This window comes from Paramormyrops kingsleyae, chromosome 25 (genome assembly GCF_048594095.1).
Source record: "Paramormyrops kingsleyae isolate MSU_618 chromosome 25, PKINGS_0.4, whole genome shotgun sequence".
Taxonomy (NCBI): Eukaryota; Metazoa; Chordata; class Actinopteri; order Osteoglossiformes; family Mormyridae; genus Paramormyrops; species Paramormyrops kingsleyae.
The window spans coordinates 7146147-7164639 of NC_132821.1; the positions used below are offsets into that span (position 1 = coordinate 7146147).

Sequence of the window (18493 nt, forward strand, 5' to 3'; positions counted from 1 at the left end):
CGGACTAAATACACAAGACTAGGTAACAGAACGAGCTACAGGTGGGAACAATTAGGGCGAAACAGGAGGTAATGAGGTGGGCGTGGCACACATCGGGAGCGGACGGAGCGGGGCGTGACATAACCCCCCCCCCAAAGGCGCGCACACCGGGCGCGCCAGGGAGGAGGCGACGGACGGGACGAGGGAACAGGACCTGAAAGACAAAACAGAACGTCAACCAAACCCAGGGAACAGGACGGAGACGCAAAAGACGAACAGGGACGAAACGAAGGACAGGACCTGACAGAGAACAGGGAAGGCGGAGAGACAGACCCAGAAGGGAGACACAGGGGGAACACCCACAGGCGACACGAAAGGGCCAGGGGTGCCAAAAGGAGGGACAAAGGGACCAGAAGGAGAAACAGGCGGGACGAACGGAAAGGGAGGAGGAACAAGGGGAGCACGAAAAGGCCCAGGCGGGCGACGGGCAGCGGCCGGAGGGGCCGCAGGGGAGAGGGAGAAGGGAGCAGGAGGGGACCACCCAGGGACCAAGGGGACGGGACGAGGGAGTGACGGAGGGGACCAGGAGGGAGCAGGAGGGAACACCCGGGAAGGCAGGCAGGAGGGGGAAGCCGCGGCAGGCGGAGGCGCAGCCGCAGCCGGCGAAGGCGCCGTCCGACGCCAAGCCGGAGCAGGGGGGCCCGGAGGCGGCCGACCGGGAGCCGGAGGCGGGACCGAGGACCGGCACCAAGGGACCAGGGGGGGACCCGGTGGCGACCGCCGACCCCGAGGCGCAGGACCCGCAGGCAGCCACCGAGCCAGAGCCAGGTGCCGAACGGGCGAGCCAGGGGGCATGGCGGGCGGGACCCAGGCCCGACGCCTGTGACCCCGTCCCTTACGGGACACTGACAGGCGGGGTCCTGGGCGGTGTTGGTCTGGCCGGGGTAAGGGCGAGGGAGTCTCAAGGGAGGTCAGGTCTGGGCAAACAAGTGTCACGGCCTCTAAAGAGGCAACAGGCGGGGTAGCCAGAGCCTCGGGTGTGGCCGCAGGCAGAGCGGCGGCCTCAGGCGGGGCCACGGGCAGGACTGGAACGGCGGCCTCTGGCGGGGCCGCAGGCAGGACAGGAACAGTGGCCGGCTGGACAGGTGAGCAGGGCTGGGCCGGCTGAACAGGCGGGACGGGCAGGTCAGGTGAGTCGGGCTCGGGTGTGCGGCCCGCAGGGGGCGCTTCATCGCGCGCCACCAGCACGCGGGCAGCAGGGGGCGTAACCGTGGCAACCTGAGGCAATTCAGGTGCCGGTAGGACAGGTAGTTCAGGTGCCGGCAGGACAGGCAGTTCAGGTGCCGGCAGGACAAACAGTTCAGGTGCCGGCAGGGCAGGCAGTTCAGGTGCCGGCAGGTTGGGCGCTGCCCTCCCGCGGCCAGCCGGGGGCGCTGCCGCGGGGCAGAACCCCCCCCCAAAGGCGCGCACTCCGGGCGCGCCAGAGAGGGACACCCCGGCGGGCGCCACCAGCACGCGGCCAGCAGTGGCCGTCTCGGCGGGCGCAGCCTCCACGCGGCCAGCAGGGGGCGCCTCGGCGGACGCCACCGGCACGCGGCCAGCAGGGGGCGCCTCGGCGGGCGCAGCCTCCACGCGGCCAGCAGGGGGCGCCTCGGCGGGCGCTGTCACCCCGCGGCCAGCCACCGGGACTGCAGGCAAGCCAGGCAGGACAGGCGGGTCAGGCAAGACAGGAGGTGCCGCTGACAAGGCGGCGGAAGTTGCAGCAGGCGGTGCCGCAGGCAGAGCGGCGGCAGCTGCAGCAGGGAAGACAGGCAGGACGGGCGGTGCCGCTGATAAGGCGGCGGAAGCTGCAGCAGGCGGTGCCGCAGGCAGAGCGGCGGCAGCTGCAGCAGGGAAGACAGGCAAGACGAGCGGGTTCAGCGGTGCTGCGGGCATCGCGGCGGTTGCAGCAGGCGGGGCTGCAGGCAGCACAGCCGCGGGCAGATCGGCGGCGGCAGCAGGCAGCGCAGCCGCGGGCAGATCCGAAGCGGCAGCAGGCAGCGCAGCCGCGGGCAGATCGGCGGCGGCAGCAGGCAGCGCAGCCGCGGGCAGATCCGAAGCGGCGGCAGACAGCGCAGCCACAGGCAGATCGGCGGCGGCAGCAGGCGGTGCCGCAAGCAGTGCGGCGGCATCAGCAGGCGGTGCCGCAGGCAGTGCGGCGGCATCAGCAACCAGCGGTGCCGCGGGCAGTGCGGCGGCATCAACAGCCGGCAGGTCCGGATCGAACCGGTCCGGTTCAGGAAGGAGGGGTGCTGAGCGCGTGGGCGCCTTCCCTCTCAGGGCTTTAGGAACCCGGGGAATGCTGTCTCTCGCGGCGCGAATTCCGCCTTGCCCCAGACGCTCCGGCCGATAGTGATAAGCCTCCATCGGAGGAGGCTGCTCCGGATGCGAGCTTGCCAGGCTCGTAGCGCTGGTGTCGGCGAAGGCGGGGAGGAGATAGCAAGCTCCTAGGAAGAGCGACGGAGTCTCCTCCTGTTGCTTCTCCCCTTGCTCGGCGAGTCGGCGTTGTAGCCGACGGAGGCATTTCCGGGCTTTACCCAGCGGGTACTCCTGCCCCGGCGGGCGCTCCTTCAGGAGCATGTCCCGGCCCCGGCTAGCCAGTACCAGGGCTAGCGGGTCCTCCTGTACCTCGGGCTGGGCGTGCCAGTACATGAAGTCCTGCAGCAGTCCGAGCCGGTGATGCTCGGACTGCTGCTTCATGCTTTTCGGGAGATCTGTCATTCTGTCAGCTTCGGGGTGGGACGCGAGCACGGAAGCAGGCGAACGAAGCCAAAAGGTCCAGTTGAAGGGTTTATTGAAGGCTAAAGGACAGGTGCAGACAACGACGGACCATACAACGATGACAGATCTGGGGAATACAGACTGAGACTCGGACTAAATACACAAGACTAGGTAACAGAACGAGCTACAGGTGGGAACAATTAGGGCGAAACAGGAGGTAATGAGGTGGGCGTGGCACACATCGGGAGCGGACGGAGCGGGGCGTGACAATGTGTTAAGTGTTGTGTTTTTTTTTTTTTTTTTTTAAATATTCCAGGGTTTCTGCAGGTTTTCTAAGAGTAAATTTAAGACTTTTTTAAGACCTTTTTAAGACCAAATAAAGAAAATTTAAGGAAAAAAAAAATATCGTAGGGAAATTCATACGAATATATTATAATCATAAGAATTATGATATTATATTATAATCATAAGAATCATAAGAATATACGTATTCTTCGGCCTTCCAATCGCACTACATGTCTAAATAGCGCGCTTTAGAAGAAAGGGTTCATCTGCGCATGCTTGTCAAGTTCTTCTTCGGGTTACTGACAGATGAAGCAGCACATAACGCCATCTACCGTTCAATGAATATTGAGCGATCTAAGCCATGTAGCACAGAAATTACACTTTCGCTTCTCTTTAAAATCAAAACACATGAGGAAACAATCCCTCACAAAAATTTATGCCATGATCATATGAATTTAAGACTTGCTGGTCTGATTTAAGACCTTTTCAAGGCCTTAAGTCACGAAAAAGTGATTTAAGACTTTTTAAGACCCGCGGAAACCCTGTATTCCCTCCTCCACCCCCCCTCTGCGGAGGACTACTTTATTTGTATTTATTCATTTATTTTATTAATGGTATTGAGACACACGTTAAAATGATTGGGAAAAACTGTAGTGCCAATTTTCCATATGTACAAATCTTTGGATTGGCATTTTCTATTGCCATTTTTCTTTAGCTAGTGAAAAATGGATGCAGCAAGAGGAAGAGCAAGAAGACATAAATGGAGAGGAAGAGGAAGAACCATGTTTACTGATGAAATCAGAGCCACAGTAATTGACCATGTTGTAACTCATGGTCTGTCCCTGAGGGAAGCGGGTCTAAGAATTCAGCCCCACCTGCTTAGATCCACAGAGGCATCAACTGTCAGGATTTTCAGGCAAAGCAACAGGTATTATACACTATTTAGAGCATTCTGACTGAAGGTATCTGATTGATGCATTTACTTCCTAGAGGAGGAGGGTACGAATTTACAGTACCAGTATTTGTGATTGTGTGGGACAATGTGGCCTTTCATCATACCCACCAAGTAACAGAGTGGTTTATTACCCATCCCAGGATGATGTCATTATTCTTGCCACCATACTCTCCATTCCTCAACCCCATTGAAGGATTTTTTTCTGCATGGGGATGGAAGGTATATGACCATTGGCCAGATGATCAGATGTTGCTTTTAGATGTACTGGCTGCTGGGTGTGTGGACATCCATGTGGAGGACATCCAGAGCTGGATAAGGCACTCAAAGAGATTTTTTCCTCGGTATATTGCAAGAGAAAATATTCAGTGTGATGTTGATGAAAATTTACGGCCAAATGCAAAGGACCTAATGGCTTAGGCCAGGACAACAGTATACTTGACTGTATGCAGTGAAACTTTGCTATTTGCCGATTTTTAGGTTTTTTTGTATTGAATGTAATGTACTTTCAGTAGGTGGTTATAATGTATTTTTCTTTTCCAGTGTATTGCGCAGCTGAATTTATTTACTGTATTATTTGTTTGTATTACAATGTTTAATGTAAGTAATGTCATACGTTTTTCTTTTACTTTACGAATGGGATGTCATTAACGTTCATGTGTGTGTAAAGCCAGGTGCCCCAATACTTCTGGCACTATAGTGTATGTTGCAGTTGAATGCAGGGCCTGCCATGTTGTTTGCTGCTCCTCTTTGACCACTAGGTGCTGCTACAATGCAGCGTGCTGAAACTTGCCAGCGCTTATTACCGGAATACAGTACGTTACATCATTTTTTTTTATTCTGTGAAACTGAAAGATTGATCTGCCAGATTTAATAATGAAAAAGGTCATTTGAATAAAATATAAATAAAAGGCTGTGTTGCATTTTAATCATGATCATTCCCCCTAATAACTAACAAATAATTAACAAACAGCTAACAGCTTGTTCATCCTCCATTGTTTTTGGGGGGGAGGTGTTATTTTGAATTGCGCAAAGTTTAATCTACAAGCTTGTAGCCAGGGACCAGATTCCTGAACTTCCAGGTGTGAAAGTGTCTATTTACACAGAGAACATGGTCCTAAATAAGGAAGAGATGTTAAACATTACCAATTACACACACTAGGGACTAGGAGCTACAGAGAACTGGTGAAGGTCATTAACAGGCACTAAGGACTCAAACATTAGGAGAAACTAGGAATAAAGGTGATACAGGGAAAACACATCTGCAGGAATGGTGAGTTGCTGTCATGTCAAAATGGACCAACGTCTCTGGGGGATGTTTCAAGCACATTGTTGAATCTATGCCATGCAGAATTAAGGTAGTTCTGAAAGCTAGCAAGGTGTACCTAATAAAGTGGCAAGTGAGTCTATAAAGAATATACATAATATAAATGACATTTTAGGACATGAACATTAAGACAAATAAAGAAATACAGGTAACCACCTTGTAGGATCACACATGCACATATCACAGGGCCTAAATTCCAGGTGGCCTGAGACAAGGCCGAGCCTGGTACGAGAGGCACCAAAGGGGGGTTACACACACAAACACACACACACAGATAACCAGGGAGGCTAGCACTCCAACTTTTATTGCCCAAAGATTTAGGGACCTACAGACAAGCAGAGTGGACTTCACGGACAGGGGTCCCTCGACTTGGCACACAACCCCCTCCACATACACTCTGCCTTACATTTCACTCACCCAACAGACGAACACCCTAAAGGAAATTTCATTTAAGTTTGGCTTTTGTATACCCTGTATATTGATTTACTCACGACTACTAGTCTCAATATACAGATATGTTATGTTTGTATGTGTCCTTAGACAATCTTAGTGTTTTGTGTGCCACCCTTATAACCATGTTCACGGAGTATCACCTATTTCACCCCTTTGCACTTGAACACATATAAATTTAAATAAATAGACTGGTATAGCTACCATTGTATATATGTTCTCATGGTATACCAGAAGAATCTGGAAAGTGAATGTAACCAATGTGTCCTAACTAGAGTCTTCTTTGTTAAAACCCCCCCTTCTCTTCCAACATTCCTTTGTGGTCCTTATCTGATCTTGGTGGACGGTTACCAAGTTTCTTTGTTTCTATCATGCTATGTTAAAAGAACTGAATTAAGGTGTATTTCATCCATTCTGGAGAAGATGAATTGGCATAAGCCACACCAAACAAAATATGTTGTTTCCAGATGTGCAACTTATATTGATATTACCACAAACTAACGGCCACGCCTATCTATGGATAAGATGTGCTGTTTGTAATATGAATATTTGATGTAATATCTGCACAAAGTGTAACATCTGTTGAGGTGCAACCCAAAACACCTGTATCCCATACTGATGTGAATCAGTCACATAGATAAAATAATTAATTGTTTAATCAATTAATGCAGATGGTATGAGGTATGTACCTGTGAAGCTGGTATGGCATGTTTGGTATCAAACTGATTGTTAATCACACTGATTCCGAATCTGGTCAGTGATTACCATAAAAGTGGATGTATCAAAAGTTATAACAGCTTAATGAAAATCATCAGTAAAGGTAGAATCAGGCGGGCCATAAATCCCAAAAGGACTGATACAGACCCCCTTCCGAAAGCCCGCCAAATGGATGGCCAGCCATTGGGCCAGGAGTCGAATTCCTTGTCATCCCTATTCATGAACTTTAGACCATAAAAATCTAGCACCTCAGAACAAAGGTGAGCAGAACAACCGCCAGCCAGCGCAGAGAATAACCGCCAGCCCGAAGGAGAACATCAACCCGGGAGGAGAGAAGCCCACAAGAAGCCCTCCGGTGAAGGCCCAGCTGAACAGAGAACAGCACCCAAGACAAAGCTTCACCAGGAGAGAGAATCTAAAGGGACTCCACTCCACTGCTCCAAACGCCGCGCCTTCCTGAGTGCCATCAGCTCAGCAGCTCTGCCATCAACTGCCAAGACCCCCCCCCCCCCCCCACTCTTCAACCAAGTAAACCAACTTCCTTTCATTCTAACAACTTAAGCTGTTCTGTTTAACCTGCTATAAGACTTTAGGGTCGTGTTTCCACAAACTATGCTTGCTTTGCAGAACAGTATTTCCCATTTAAGGTTACTCATTTAAATCCGGTCATTGCATTTTCATAATTACATCGTTTGTTTTATTCCGTTATTTCGTGTTTGTTGTTTGTGTTAGGTGTAATGTCTGTCTTATGTTAGTTGTAGTGTTAGTTAGGAATAAATGCATGTCTTTTACACAACTTCAGCCTCCGTCATTGAGTACTCACACTAAGTTCCTGCCTCTGTGCGATCTTGCTACACGCTCTGAACCTCAAACTCGCCTGAAACATCGCGAGTCTCTCTCTCATTGGCCATGAGGGGAGCTTCGCTACCAATCGTGTACATTACCTGGTGATGCAGCTCGCTGGACGAACCTTCTAACCCAGGTTACTAAGCGATACTGGTAATTAGTGAATCCCATTTAAGTCTCACATTAACAGACTCACAGGGATACCGCAATTGAGTTTGGAGGAGCCGACCATTCGGCATAACAATTGATTAATAATCAGCATTAAATAATAATTAATTAAACTTTAATTAATTCAAACATATTGGTGGAGAATATTAAAATTTATTTGAGCTATTAATTCCTACACACCTAATTGGTTGGGAAAGATTCTGCAAATTGGCATGTAAGTGGAAGGTGCAATGAATTTTATAGGTATAGTTTCAGATCCAGGACTGAGCATTTAGGTAAAAACACAACTTTTAACTTTCACATTTCCAGGTGATCCATTGTACAGGTTGGTTAATGTGGGATGAATATGGATTAGATGGGCGGAGCAAGAGACAAAGTTGCCTGGGGAATACGATGCTGCCATTCCTACAGCTCCCTCCCTTTCCTAGTTTGAATAATATTTTATGAGACATTATTGACACATCATAAAGTAACAAGATAAGGAGGGATGTTGGGCAGAGCAGGTTGTGACACAAGGGGCAGCTGTTTAATGGGCTGCTAAAGGAGAGCAGTCAACCAGATCCTGATCTGTGACATCACTGTCTTCACCTTAACATATTTGCCAAGGAGAGCAGGATGTTTTGTGCTCCTTAGTGTTTTAATCCTGCACTGCAGCTGTAAACACCAGGGAGAAAATGCGAACACACAAGAAGACAAATGACAAGGAGAGAGAGTGATTTGGTATGCTCTTAATATCCTTGCTTGGTTTATTGTTTATTATTGCATTTAAAAAATTAAAGATGAGTTATACCTTTGATCCAGGCCAGGTGGGTACACACATTTGTGAATATGGATGGTAAGTTAAACACCCGAAACCAAATGTAGCCATGTCCACTCTGAACCAGTCCATATACCTCCTGAGTTCCGTGGTTATCGAACACCAGGCCACCACCAGAGTCACCCTAAGGAAGAAAGGATATTAATGAGATTATTCACATACATATTAACCTGGAATCCTTCTAAGGAAATTTCTGGCCGATACTGATAGCCGATTGTTTTGAAAACTTACACCAATACTGATTGTTTGGGAGGTTCTGCTTAAATAAGTTTAAAAAGACACTCCACCCAAAAAATAAAAATAAATAAAAAAAAAATTACATTCCAAAAATATGAAAACGTATCTATACTGTCACACCCTGCTCCGTACGATCCCGATGTGTGCCATGCCCCCCTCATTACCTCGTGTTCAGCCCTGATTGTTCTCACCTGTTGCCTGTTCCGTTTACCTAGTCCTGTGTATATTAGTCCGCGTCTCCCCATGTCTGCCAGATCCGGCATTGTATTGTCTCGTGACTGTCCGTGCTTGCCTGTTTTAGTTCATTAAACCCAGTTTACCTGAAGTCCTGGCTTGCGCTCCTGCTTCCCTGCTTGCCTCCGACACCGAACGTGACAGAATGCCGGATCTCCCCCACAGCACAACGCGGGAGACCGAGCACCACCGGCTCGGTCTCCTGCAAGACTTTGTGTTTTGGCGCTCCCAACCCGAAGTATTGGAGGATCCTGTAGCCCTGGAGCTGGCCACCCGGGGCGCGGACCTCCTCACGGAGGAGCGCCCGCCCGGACAGCAGTACCCGCTCGAGCGGGCACGCAAACTCATACGCCGTCTGAGTGAGCGGCTCACGCGGCGGAGAGACGAACGCGTCGCCCGGAGCCTGGAGGAAGTGTTCGCGGTGGCTCCGCTTTCTGCTGCAAGTGGCAAGAGGCGGAACAAACAAAGAGTGCAGCAGGAAGAGGCTCCGTCTCTCTTCCTGGGGGCTTGCACTCTGCTCCCCGCCTGGGAGTTAGCCAGGGAGCATGAGGGCTCACCGCTCCCCTGGGATGACTTCGCCGCTACCCGCCTGCTCAGCGTCCACGGTGAGATGCCGCCTCCGCGGGAGGCATATCCGTACCGGCCGGAACGCCTGCACGGAAAAGGGATCAGCCCGGTGAGAGACGCGATTCCCCGGGTCTCTGGAACCCTTAAAGGGGCAGTCCTGGACCCGTCTGCTCCGGACGTACCAGCAGCGCCTGCTGCTGCTGTCGCCGCCGATCTGCCCGCGGCTGCGCTGCCTGCTGCTGTCGCCGCCGATCTGCCCGCGGCTGTCCTGCCTGCTGCAGCTTCTGCCGCTTTGCCAGCGGCACCGCCTGTCCTGCCTGACCCGCCTGTCCTGCCTGACCCGCCTGCCCAGACAGCGGCGGCTCCTGCTGTCCATTCGCCTGACCTGCCCGTCTCGCCTGTCCTGTACGGCCAGCCCTGCCCGCCTGTCCTGCTTGACCCGCCTGTCCTGCCTGCTCTGCCTGCGGCACTGGCCGCTGCGGCACCCCCTGCTGGCCGCATGATGGCGGCGCCCGCTGCGGCGCCCCCTGCTGGCCGCGTGATGGCGGCGCCCGTCCTGCCGGCACCTGAACTACCCGTCTTACCTGTCCTGCCGGCACCTGAACTGCCCGTCTTGCCTGTCCTGCCGGCACCTGAACTGCCCATCTTGCCTGTCCTGCCGGCACCTGAACTGCCCGTCTTGCCTGTCCTGCCCGGCCAGCCCTGCTCCTGCTCGCCTGGCCTGCCGGCGCCTAAACTGCCTGAGGTGGCCGCGGTTGCGCCCCCTGCTGGCCACGTGATGGCGGCGCCCGCCGAGGCGCCCCCTGCTGGCCGCGTGCTGGTGGCGCCCGCCGAGGCGCCTGCAGTGGCCCCTGCTCTGCCTGCAGCGCCCCCTGCTGGTCGCGTGCTGGCGGCGCCCGCTGAGGCGCCCCCTGCTGACCGTATGCCCGAGGCGCCTGCAGTGGTCCCCGCTCTGCCTGCAGCACCCCCTGCTGGCCACGTACCTGACTTGCCCGTCTGGCCTCTGGCTGCACTGCCTGCGGCCATGCCCGCGGCTGCATCGCCGGCTGCTGCCGCTGCTCTGCCCGCGGCGTCCCCGGTTGGCAGCTCGCCTGTCCAGCCCTGCTTGCCTGTCCAGCCGGTCCAGCCCTGCTCGTCGGCGGCTCCGTCTGCTGCACTGGCCACACCCGTGGCCCCGCCTAAGACTCAGACTCCTGTCCCCGAGGGGGACCTTGAGTGGGATCCCTTGGGGACCGTCCTGTGGACCCCAGATCCCTCTCCCTGCAGGGGCCCACGCCCCTTAGGACCCCGCCTGTCCGTGTCCCGAAAGGGCCGGGGCCATAGGCGTGGGGCCCGGTTCCCGCCCGCCCTGCCCCCTGGCTCGCCCTCGCTCGCCTTGGCTGGGGCTCCGGGGCCGCCTGTGGTTCCTCCGGCTCGGGGTCGGCGGTCGCCTCCGGGTCCCCCCCTGGTTCCGCAGTGCCGGTCCTCGGTCGCGCCTCCGGCTCCTTGTCGGTCGCCTCCGGGCCCCCCTGTTCCGGCTGAGCGTCGGACGGCGCCTTCGCCGGCTCCGGCTGCGCCTCCGCCTGCCGCGGCTTCCCCCTCCTGCTTGCCTTCACTGGGGTTCCCTCCTGCTCCCTCCGTGTCCCCTCTGTCACTCCCTCGTCCCGTTCCCTTGGCCCCTGGGTGGTCCCCTCCTGCTCCCTCCTCCCTCTCCCCTGTGGCCCCTCCGGCCGCTGCCTGTCGCCCGCCTGGGCTCCCTCGTGCTCCCCTTGTTCCTCCTCCGTTCCCGTCTGTCCCGCCTGTCTCTGCTCCTCGTCCCTGTGTTCCTCCTTTGTTCACTCCTGGCCCTTTTGTTCCGCCTTTCACCCCTTCTGTGTCTCCCTTCTTGGTCTGTCTGTCTGCGTTCCCCGTCCTCTGTCAGGTCCTGTCTTTCGTTTGGTCCTTGTTCTTGTTTTGTGTTTCTGTCCTGTTCCCCGTCCCTCGTTGATGTTTTTGCTTTTTGTCTTCCAGGTCCTGTTTTCCCGGTTCGTCTCGTCCGTCGCCTCTCCTCTGGGGGGGGGTTCTGTCACACCCTGCTCCGTACGATCCCGATGTGTGCCATGCCCCCCTCATTACCTCGTGTTCAGCCCTGATTGTTCTCACCTGTTGCCTGTTCCGTTTACCTAGTCCTGTGTATATTAGTCCGCGTCTCCCCATGTCTGCCAGATCCGGCATTGTATTGTCTCGTGACTGTCCGTGCTTGCCTGTTTTAGTTCATTAAACCCAGTTTACCTGAAGTCCTGGCTTGCGCTCCTGCTTCCCTGCTTGCCTCCGACACCGAACGTGACATATACATTTTTTGGTAAGAAAACACCAACTCTGGCATGCAGTCCCAGAGCACTGTATTTTATAACTGTATACTTATAAATGTATCTGATATATTAATAATTTTTATAACAAGTAAGGACTGATCAAGTGCAATCAAACGCTTATGTTACTGACAAACTAGTGTTTTTGCAGCCTTAATTAGAATGCATTTGTTTTTCAGAAACTCTTCATACTCTCCACTTTCCCGCCTTAAGGTGAGCAATCAAATTTGTGTTGAAATTTTTATGAGTAGATCCTTTAGCAATATCTGCAAAATGCATCTCTAACGACATTAAAATAAATCCACACAGCAGACATTATTCTAACTGTTTAGTGCAAAGCAACATAGGTCAGCATTTTAAAGGGATTTATCGGCAGTAATTATCGGCTCATTTTTAACCGATGGCTGGCCGATACAATCGTGCATCAGGAAGATCTCAAACATCCAGTTCATGCAAGACAACCCAAGAATTTATGGGACCTGGAGACTTTTGACAAGAAGAATGGCCAGCGTTACCACCTGAGAAAATCAAGGGGCTCTTGCATAGCCATCACAAAAGACTGCAAGCCATCATTGATACTAAAGTGGGTAATACTCACCATTAAGAACTAAGGGTATGCAAACTTTTGAACAGGGACCATGCCATTATTTCCTTTATTGCTATGCTTTGTTTAATGATTGTGATGTTCTGTGAAGCCCATTAAAAATACATGAAATGTGTTTTGCCTGATCACTCATGACACACACACACACACATATACAGTGTATATATATATATATATATATATATATATATATATATATATATATATATGAAACTCAGGCCAATTTGTAAACCTGACAGTAAAAAATAAATCAGATCTTCTTAAGATTTTATGTACTATACTGCCACTCATAACATCCAGCGTAATAACAAGACTTACGGGTCCAGTTTGGTGATTCCGGTCCCCAGCACAGAAGACATCACCAGGTTGTTTGTCAAAAATGTTAAATCCTAAAAATGTACAGTTCCTCACTTGAAGATTCACACACTGCAAATGTTTAGGAAATCCTCTCCAGAATCCTGCAAAATAAGTGAAAGAGACATTTTGCTTTAAACCTGCCAAACTGCGAATGGCATCTTTATGCATTGTGTACTTTTTCTTACTCAGTGAACCCATGCCAGCAACACGGAGGTCTGTTTTTCCTGGGGGAAGGTTACTGGGGTTACATCCAGTTGGGAGATGAACAGGCTGCACTTTCAAAGCGGCCTGACTCAGTTGAAGCAACATAATATCATTCTCCATGTTTGGATCATCAGGTGGGAAGTAAACAGTTTTAACAGGAATTGTTTTTGATGGTCCTACCGCTTTGTCACGGTATCCAATGAGGACTGTTATATTTCTGGAAAAAAAGTATGTATGGATATATCTGTATAAATATAAATAACACAAATACACCCGCAGTGGGGTCCAAAAGTCTGAGACCACATTGAAAAACTAGAATTTCCTTCATATAGTCCTGGAGATAAATAAAGACATACTAGCATTTCACACTGCAAATGAGTCCCATCTACTGATGAGACCAAGTTTGAGATTTTGGGCAGCAATGACCTCACCCTCATTGAACATCTATGGGGCATTTCAGTACCATCAAATATTCAGTAAAATCACAATATGCTCTTTGGAATCATGCTGGGATGACATGGATCATCAGGTTTTACCCAAACTTGCAGAGTCATTGCCATCTCAAGTGCAATCTGTCATTAGAGCGTATCAAATACTAAGAAATTCTGAAATTCATGTACATTTTTTCAATGATTCAACCAATCAAATTATTATGCTGGTAATATAATTTGGAATGAATATTATCATATTTATTTAGAAAACAAAACAAAATAGAAACACTTCCACCAGTGCTCTCAGGTTTTGGACCCCACTGAAGTAGCAAAAGACTAACATCAAAACTATTTGAACGTATTACTACACCATCGTACAGAGCTTGAAACTATGTTCTAAAGACAACTGTGATACTACAGTACTGTGCAAAAGTCTTAGGCAGTCCAAAGAAATGTTTAAAGCTGTTTATCTGGGTAGCAAGTGTACTTTGGCTTAAAACAAAAAACACAACTTAACATTAGAACATGTGCAAATTAAGAGTAACACAATAAAAACTAGTAATAATGTCTTCTGCTTTCTAAAAAGTTACTGATATCTAGTTGGATGGCTAGATGAACACCGCTTCAGTTCCCAAACTTCTCCTCAGGGGCACCTCAGCCGTTCCATGATTTTGTTCAATTTCACCAACAGCTCAATTAAATAATTTAATAAATTGGTTTAAAAAGTCAGTGACAGATTGACTAGCTGTATGAGGTGTGCTAGTGGCCAAGTCAAAAAATACAAGGCTGCACTGGACGGTCGCTGCAAATACTGGGGTGATTTTAGCAGAGGTTCTGAAATGGCTACGCTGACACACTTTGACAGGCATAATATCATAGTTTTACTCCAACACGAGGATAATCTAAACATCATTTTCTTTGCCTGTCCTAAGACTTCTGCACAGTACTGTATATCTGAAACCACTCAAGAGAATGTCCTGACCATAAGTTCAAGTGCAAGATCTTGAACCGCAAGCAAAGCATGACCTTAAGCTATTACGAGTGACAGTATAGTATATAAAATGTCACATGTCAGGTTACTGTCAGATTTACAAATTGGCCTCAGTGTCATATGCTGGAAAATGCTTCATAACATTGTATGGCTGACAAAAAGGAACGAGGAGGGGGGGGGGGGGAGTGGAGGGTGGATATTACAGAACTTACGAGCCGTTACAGTGAGCAGCGGTCAGTACCCAAGTATCACTGAGGAGGGAGCCACCACACCAGCCATCATCACTCTTCACACCAACATAATACTGGGCTTCATTGTTTTTACAGTCTTTCCCTCCATAGATCCAGGATGAAATCTTGTTTGGGGAGGTGTGCACTGAAATTATAAAACAAAATACATGAATGCCCCTATTACAGTTTTTCTCAATTGCTAAAACACTATAACCAATCTTTTGAACTAAAATTTCAAAACCATAATGCTATTTTTCAAAAAGCACACCCATTTCCCTGAACTATAAACACTATTCCCCTGCTTTAACACATGAGTCAGATTTGGTGAACTGTTACTGCAAAACTCTACACACAAATCCCTAAATTTTTCAGTGCTTACACCATGTGGTCATTTAGAAAGCACTAGCATTCAATAATGTTAACTTAAGTCAGCAGAGTTTAAGCTCAGTTAGCACACAATTAACCAAGTGGAAACACTAGGAGTCAAAATTTATCACACACCAATCAGAAACTTTGATGGATAGATAAAAGGGCCAAAGTCAGCTCATTCAGGTTTGAAACAATGGATCCAAAGAGATGCAAAGGAGGAGGTCGAGGAAGAGGAGTAGAAGGAGGTCCAGGACATCAGGGAGGAGGAGGTGGAGGAACATAATTGGCCATCGGGCTATTGTAAATGTCCCTAGTCAGCGTGGAGGGAATGTCACTATGTGCGCAGCCATCAGCCAACGAGGGGTACTCCACCGCCATGCCATTCTAGGACCCTATAACACTATGCTTCTCCTTGCTTTTCTTGATGGTCTAAGACAACATATGTTCCAGCTGGACTACAGGGAACCAACACAGCCAGAGCAGCCTCACTACGTTGTTGTAGTGAGGCTGGATAACGTCAGCTTCCATCGCGCTGCTCTGGTTCATGACTGGTTTACCAATAACCCAAGGTTTTCTAACATCTTTCTGCCTGCATACTCTCCCTTTCTAAACCCGATAGAGGAGTTATTTTCGGCATGGCGGTGGAAAGTGTACGACAGAACCTTATGTCCGTGTTCACCTCCTCCAGGCCATGGAAGAAGTCTGCCTAGACATATCAGTAGATGCATGCCAGGGGTGGATCAGGCATGCATGAGGATTTTACCCCCGCTGCCTGGCTAGGGCCAATATAGCCTGTGATGTGGATGAGATTCTCTGGCCTGATCCAGACCAAAGACAGGATGCTGAGGTGGAATAATGTTTTTGGTGTGTGTTGTACTGTATAGTACATGAATAAAAATGTGTCACTGTATATACATTGGTTGCGTCTTTTGTGTTCATCATGTGAAAAGATTTTTGAGGGGAAGAACCACAAGCAACATAACTTGCCAGTTTTGGCAATATTGTTTTTAATTTTTTACACCAATGTGTAAGACTATGTTGTAGTGTGTGTGTTTTGAGGCCTTGTGTGTGATGTCTGTGGGCAAAGTTTGGTTTTTCAGCAACAGTGAATAGTTTTGAGTGTAGAGCTTCATTTTGACCTGAAAATACGATGTTTGGGAAATTGGGTGAGACGTTATGGATTTGTGTTTACTGTTTTGAGAATACGAGGCATAGTTTCAAGAAGTGTGTTTAAGCAATCGAGAAAAACTGTAACACAGACATCCTCTGCAAATTCTAGACGCTGTACTGCAAGACAATGACAGGATGGTGGCTCTGATTCTGGGATAAACATGTCTGACAGAAACAGTCATAGCACCTTTAAAAAACTCTTAGGTTACACAAATTGTCCATTCTAAAGCTTAGTCAAACAGTAATTTCTCCTCTTTATCCTGTCTTTGTGTGGTCACATGGTCCTCTAGTTGTGGGAGAAGGCTGCACCAATAAATTACATGAGAATGATTCATGTAAACTTACACACTCATAAGAACATAAGAACTATACAAACGAGAGGAGACCATTCAGCCCATCAAGCTCGCTTGGGGAGAACTTAACTAATAGCTCAGAGATGTTAAAATCTTATCTAGCTCTGATTTAAAGGAACCCAAGGATTCAGCTTGCACTACGTTAACAGGAAGACTATTCCATACTCTGACTACACACTGTGTAAAGAAGTGCTTCCTTAAATCCAGTTTGAAATGTTCTCCCGCTAATTTCCACCTATCGCCACGAGTTCTTGTATTTGAACTAATGCTGAAGTAACTATTTGGTTGAACAGCATCCAAACCTGTGAGAATCTTATAGATCTGGATCATGTCCCCCCTCAGTCTCCTTTGCTTGAGGCTGAACAGATTTAGCTCAACTAACCTTTCCTCATATGACATTCCTCTAAGACCAGGAATCATTCTTACATTTGTCTATGTTAAATTTCATCTGCCAGGTATCGGCCCAGTCACTAATTAAATCAAGATCCCGTTGTAGCTGCTGAGCCGCTAGTTCAGTATCTGCTACACCACCCACCTTGGTGTCATCTGCAAATTTCACCAGTTTACTGTATATATTGGTGTCTATATCATTTATGTAAATTAGGAACAATAGTGGTCCTAAAATTGAACCCTGCGGTACCCCACTATGAACGCAGGCCCACTGTGACATTGTGCCTCTTATAACTACTTGCTGCTTCCTATCTGTTAACCAGTTATCAATCCAGGTTGCTACAGTTCCTAAAATACCTGTCGCTTTGAGTTTAAGTAAGAGCCTCTTGTGGGGGACAACATCAAAAGCCTTTTGGAAATCTAAGTAGATGACATCATAGGCCTTCTTATCATCGACTTCCTGAGTAGCTTCCTCAAAAAACAGGAGCTTCCTTAAACAGGATCTACCTCTCCTAAATCCATGCTGGCTATCCCTCAAAATGTTATTTGAGTCCAGGTAATCTACCATTTTCTCTTTGATTTTAGCCTCCATAACTTTACCAGTTATACAAGTTAGACTGATTAGCCTATAGTTTGACAAATTACTTCCATCCCCTTTTTTGAAAATGGGCGTTATGTTGGCATGCTTCCAATCAGAAGGTACCACACCTTCAGATAAGAAACAGTAAAATTAAAGGTCGGCAAATAATATCCCTCATCTCTTTTAACACTATAGGTAAGATGCCATCCGGGCCCTGTGATTTATTTATTTTGAGCTTAGCTAGGCTTTGCAAAACATCAGCTTCAGTTATATATATATTAGTTATAGACGATGCTGGATTAGTAATAAGAACTGGTAAGTTACTAGTGTCCTCAACAGTGAATACCCGTGCAAAACTATCATTGAACTCATTTACTATATCAATGTCATTTTCAATTATAAGACCCTTACTATCCTGCAGATTAGTAATTTCAGCTTTTAGAGCTCTTTTAGAGTTAAAATACTGGAAGAAACTTTTAACGTCATCCTTAGCCTCCAATGCGATCTTCCTTTCGACATTCCTTTTAGCTTGTCTAATATCATTTTTTAACTCAGCCTGTAGATTTAGATACTCTTGCTTTATTCTGTCATCATCAGTTATTTTCCATCTCTGGAACAAAGCCCTTTTCCTCCTTACTTTATACTTTATTTCCCTAGTAAACCACCTAGGTTGCAATTTCCTAGATTTATTCTTGTTGGAAACAGGTATGAAGTCCTCCAACAAAAGAACAATGAATATATGAAATATGAGATTTAGACCTTGAAAAAAGACTTTTATACTACAGGATTGGTTACAGTGTGTATGATTCAGGACTGCACTGTCAATGGGGTAACTATGAAAAGACATTAGAACAATGTTAAAGAATTCTTACCTGCAAACCCCAACAACAACAAAAGGATCAAAATCATTGTCGATTTCTCTCCTGCGTGAAACCGTTAGGAAATATGATCACTGTCAGGTGTATATAATGAAGCCAAGCCACACCCCAATTATCTGATTGGTTAGTGCTCAGATATGTCACATTTTTAGGTGTACATGCTATATGGCTTTTCTAAGCATCTCTCACTTCATGTTCCTTTTCCTTATGTCAGTTAGCTTTTCTAAACTTACTACTCTGTTTACTAAAGCTTAGGAAATAATGACTACA

At 48.5% G+C, this 18493-nt stretch overlaps 1 long non-coding RNA gene across 2 annotated transcripts; it reads right to left on the reverse strand.

Annotated features, from left to right (window-relative positions):
• Nucleotides 1-8251: 8251 nt before the first annotated feature.
• On the reverse strand, nt 8252-18273 carry LOC140582676 (uncharacterized). Of its 2 annotated transcripts, XR_011985485.1 has the most exons (5): nt 18218-18273; nt 14466-14628; nt 12813-13048; nt 12589-12728; nt 8252-8425 (listed from the first exon to the last, which is right to left on the reverse strand). It is a non-coding gene; the product is annotated as an uncharacterized lncRNA (long non-coding RNA). The 2 variants fall into 2 exon arrangements; XR_011985486.1 differs by lacking the exon at nt 12813-13048.
• Nucleotides 18274-18493: the final 220 nt, after the last annotated feature.